This window comes from Nycticebus coucang, chromosome 1, assembly GCF_027406575.1.
Source record: "Nycticebus coucang isolate mNycCou1 chromosome 1, mNycCou1.pri, whole genome shotgun sequence".
In the NCBI taxonomy this organism is placed as follows: Eukaryota; Metazoa; Chordata; class Mammalia; order Primates; family Lorisidae; genus Nycticebus; species Nycticebus coucang.
The window spans coordinates 39,805,874-39,811,126 of NC_069780.1; the positions used below are offsets into that span (position 1 = coordinate 39,805,874).

At 36.5% G+C, this 5,253-nt stretch overlaps 1 long non-coding RNA gene across 1 annotated transcript; it reads right to left on the minus strand.

Moving 5' to 3' along the window:
- Nucleotides 1-441: 441 nt before the first annotated feature.
- On the minus strand, nt 442-4,465 carry LOC128569299 (uncharacterized). Its single transcript, XR_008375306.1, has 3 exons — nt 4,432-4,465; nt 585-684; nt 442-504 (listed from the first exon to the last, which is right to left on the minus strand). It is a non-coding gene; the product is annotated as an uncharacterized LOC128569299 (long non-coding RNA).
- Nucleotides 4,466-5,253: the final 788 nt, after the last annotated feature.

The window sequence follows — 5,253 nt, forward strand, 5'->3', positions numbered from 1 at the left end:
ATAATTTCCAATTGATTTAGGAAAGCTATTAATTTTTCAAGTTTATCTTGTCTTTAGCTCCTTTTCAAAGTTCTTCCTAAACATCTAAGTTTTACTTGATTATTTTAGTTCTAATTCTTCCGTTCTAATTATGTATGCCTCTCATTTCATGTCATATTACAAAATTAAAACATCTTTAAATAACAAGGAAGACAGCAGTCATCTACATTCTGTTATTGACTATAACAGAAATTACTCTGCTGTTTCATCACCAAAATATTATTGGTTGGTTACTGATAAACATTCTTGGTCATGTTTAAAATATCACCCAGTCTTAACATTCTTACCTTTTTAGTTTTTAATAGAGTCCATTGTGAGACTACCCAAAACATTTTACACCCAATTATTAAATCTATTTGTATCATACCTTAAAGCCTTCCCATGAAGTCTTCTCTGCTGATTTAAAATTATAATCCAAATAATGATATGAATGTTCTGAATCTTTAGAAGAAAAACCTAAAATTGCTGTGAGAAAAAAAGCAAGAATCTTTTCAAAACAGTTTTTCAAATGTCAAGTACTTTTTTTAATGTTATATTTTACTTACAATCATTTTCAGTTGAGTCCTTATTAGGCCCATCTAACACTTGAAAATTGTCTTCAATATTAAAGCTAGTTCTTCCTTTTGGAAAGTTTTTTTCAGTGAACTAGAAAACAGAGATCCACCTCTCAGTTTATGTAGTAGAAAGAAAAAGTGTGTATGTATATGTATCTATTTCTTTACCCACATGTGTATACACATATTCACATAGGTTATGGTTATACTGTGAGACACAGAAAAACAGAAAGAACTGTAAAGCCAATTCTATTCAGGGAAAGCAGACTATATTATGTTTCACTAATTCTTATGACTCACATTTTTTACCGACATATCTTTTTTTTTTTTTTTGGCTGGGGCTAGGTTTGAATCCGCCACCTCCGGCATATGGGACCGGCGCCCTACTCCTTGAGCCATAGGCGCCACCCTGACATATCTTAACATCTCTTGCAATAAGGATGCACTTAAAAATAGTAACATTTTTACATCTTTAAGCATAAGCAATAGTTGTGACATAGTTGTCATTGTCTGGACATGTGCAAATGTATGCAAATTAGTCAATACTATTCATATATTGATCACATAAAATCAGCAAGTTTGTGCATTGCTGGTATTAGAAATATGCTAAGTAATTTTGCTGTTGTTTTTTCTACACAAAGTCTCACTCTCTTGCCTAGGCTAGAGTACCATTAGGTCATCATAGCTACCTCAAATTCCTGGGTTCAAGTGATCTTCCTGCCCTAGCCTCCTGAGTAGCTGGGACTATACAGGTGCCACCACAACACCCAGCTAATTTTTTTTTTTTTTTAATTTTTATTATAAACAGGGTCTTACTCAGGCTGGTCTCAAACTCCTGAGTTCATGCAACCCTCCCACCTCGACCTTCTGGAATGCTAGGATTACAGGTATGAGCCACTATACCTGGCCTAATTTTGCTATTTAAATGTCTTGAAAAAGATTATACTATGGGCTGGGCTTGGTGGTTCAAGCCTATAATTCTAACACTTTGGGAAGACAAGACAGGAATATTGCTTGAGGCCAGGAGTTCAAGACCAGCCTGAGCAACACAGAAAGATAACATCTTTGTAAAAAACAAAAAACAGCTCAGTTAGCACCATCTTTCTAGAAACCGCCCCACCATGAAACTCAAATGGAGAAAGAAGAGAATGCACAGTCTGAAGTGCAAAAGGAGAAAGATGAGGCAGAGGTCCAAGTAAACCACCACTTGTGCACTCGTGAAGGCCACAAGAGAGGGAACATGGGATGCCAGAGGCTGAGAACGCAAGTACAAGCTGCTGGACTGCACGCTATTGTCTGGAACTTGCTCTCAATGGATCTAAGACCTCACCGCCATCCAATCACCAAGACCACCCCTGAAAGACCACTTGCTCACACCAAAACAGTCCCTATTGGTGCTTTGCCCTGGACCTGACACTGTGAACTCATTCTGTTCTCAGTTGTGGCTGAGTATAACAAGTATACAATAAATCATACCTTCTGCTATTTTGGCTGAAGCAGCAAAAATAAATAATGAATTAATTAAAAAATTAGCTGGGCATAATAGTGTATTGCCTGTACTCCTAGCTACTCAGGAAGGTGAGGCAGGAGGATCCCTTGAGCCCAGAAGTTTGAGGTTGCAATGAGCTATGATGAAACCACTGCAGTCTATCCCAGGCCAAAGAGTAAGACCCTGTCCCGAAAAAAGAACAAAAAAGGAAGGCCAGGCGTAGTGGCTCACCCTTATAATCCTAGCACTCTGGGAGGCCAAGGTGGGCAGACTGCTTGAGCTCACGAATTCAAGACCAGCCTGAGGAAGAGCAAGATCCGGTCTCTAAAAACTAACCAGGCGTTGTGGTGGGCACCTGTAGTCCCAGCTACTTGGGAGGCTGAGGCCAGAGGGTTGCTTGAGCCCAAGGGTTTGAGGTTCCTGTGAGCTATGACGCCAAGGCATTCTACCAAGGGTGACAAGGTTAAATAAAGTTATCACTGAAATTAAAAAAAAAAAGGGTGACAAGGTGAGACTGTCTCAACAACAACAAATTAATAATAATAATAAGGTAAAGTAAGAGTCAGGTCAAAATATATAATGAATTTCAACAAATTTTTAAAAAGATAAACATACAATTAAAAAACAAGAGATAAATCTGAGCAGGCATTTCATCAAAAAGGATAAAGAGATGGCCAATAAACATATAAAAAAGTCCCAAACTCATTATTCAGGCAGGAAAATGCAAATTAAAACCACAATAAAATATGACTACATATCTGCCAGAATAGCTAAAGTTGAAAATAAACAATAACAACAAAAAACTGTTAATATCAAGTTTTAATGAAGACATAGAAGTAGGGCAGCGCCTGTGGCTCAGTGGGTACGGCCCCATATGCCAAGGCTGGCGGGTTCAAACCCGGCCCGGGCCAAACTGCAACAAAAAGATAGCCAGGTGTTGTGGCGGGCGCCTATAGTCCCAGCTACTCCAGAGGCTGAGGCAAGAGAATCGCCTAAGCCCAAGAGCTGGAGGTTGCTGTGAGCTGTAACGCCACAGCACTCTACCAAGGGTGACAGATCGAGACTGTGTCTCAAAAAATAAATAAATAAATAAAATAATATACAATAATAAAATTAAAAAAAAAAGACATAGAAGTGATGGGGACTCTCAGATTCTCCTAATAGAAGTATAAATTATAAAAAACATTTTGGAAACCAATTTGGCTTTACCTTTCAAAAGCAAACATATGCATATCCAGTGATTCAACAATCCTGCTCCTAGGTAGTCCAACCAACAGAAGCAGGTAGGTCATGTGTATACGTACATGTTCATGACAGTACATGAATGTTCTCGGCAGCATTATCTATAATAATCCTCAAATGCAAACAACACATACCACTGAAAAATGGATAAATGAGTGTGTATTCATATAATAGAATACTACACTGGCAATGAAAATGAATAAACTAGAGCCACAAGGAAGAATATGGATGAAATTCAGAACTGCAATGTTGAACAAAGAGAGTCAGACACAAAGAATGTACTGTGTATGATTCCATTCATTTAAAGTTTCAAAAGCAAAACTAATATATGGTGTTTTAAGTCAAGACAGTGGTTATATTTTGGAAGAATGGAAGAGATAGCAATTGAGAAGGGGCAGAAAGTGAGATTTTAGGACACTGGTAATGCTTGGTTTCTTAAGGTCGGAGGTTATACAGGTATGTTCACTTTGTGTAAATTATTGAGGTGTGCACGTATGATATGTGCACTTATGTGTACATTATGCTTTAATCAAAGGGAAATGTTTTTTAAATCTCTTTGACAGAGACTGTTTCAGATACATGCATATCATTCTCACTCCATGACCTCTCTTTTCAACTCCATGGATTTGCCTTTGGTAGCAATGAGAGGCACTCAATGTTATACTTACAGAGAGAGGGGAAATATTAGAAGAAAAAAATCTAATTGTTAAACAGATGAGTATTTCCTATGTGTAAACAACCTACTTGCTCATCATGAATTCTTAGTCTTCTCTGAAATGAAAAGTAAATTCCTGTTAAATTCCTGAGCCTAAAAAGGCAGTAAATCATTCAAATACAACATTCTTGTCTTATTTAGTTTGAGTTAACACGTATCATTCTTCTTGCGAATTTACTGTACTCCTTTTTGACTCATAACTGTATAAAGCCTTAATTATACTATCGTTACAAAATTTAGTATTGACTTGGAAATTATATGGCTCATTACAGCTATAAAAATAAAAATATTTTTACCTGCAAGAAGTCCATCTGCATACAAGTGCTAGCGTCAAAAAACAAGTGTCTGACCTGAAATTTTCATACTTAGTGCTATCGAAAACTGCATCCTACCTGTGAGCTGTGTCCTCTGATCATTACATTGCTAGTAACAGATCCTTCCACTTGGTGCCCTTGAAACTCAACAGGCTACAGATAAATTATTAAAAACAAGAACTACATAAGGATATAGTAACATATATATTCATTCACAATGTATATACATAGACTACAATACATAATTCAGCTTTCAATTATGTATTATTTAAGGTAAATAATTCCAGGGAACTAATGCTGAAAACCAGGAAATACTCTTATTATCCCAAAAACATATGTTATAAGTAACTCATTTAAACTACATCAATTTATCTACATTCAAATTCAACATTAAAAGTATGATTTTTTAACTTACAAGCATAAGATGAACACAATAATAATGACTAATTAAGCCAGAAAGATTTAGTTGCTCTTTTCTCTATGCTTCTACTATATATTACCCACTGCATGTTACATACAACACTGTACATTATACACAAATAACTTCATGCTATAATGAAGTTTCACCTTGTGTATATACTAATTGTACTAGAAGCTCCCTGAGGGCAGAGGCTTTTAGCTTCATCTAGGTATTGTATGTATTTAACACAGCACTTGGCTATAGGAAGCAATCAATAAACACGTAATAGAGAAGAAAGAAAAGGAATACAGGCAGCATTTTTCTTTGCTTAAGGGTTTTGTAGACTATAGAGCTTAACTGCATGATGGATGATGCACTTTCTGTGCCCTAGCAGAAGATCTGATATCCTATTATTCTGAGATTAAAGGCCTAACAGTATGATTCCAACACAGACCTCAGAGAGTTTTCACTCCCTCAGAAAATGGGCTTACTGGTTTGCT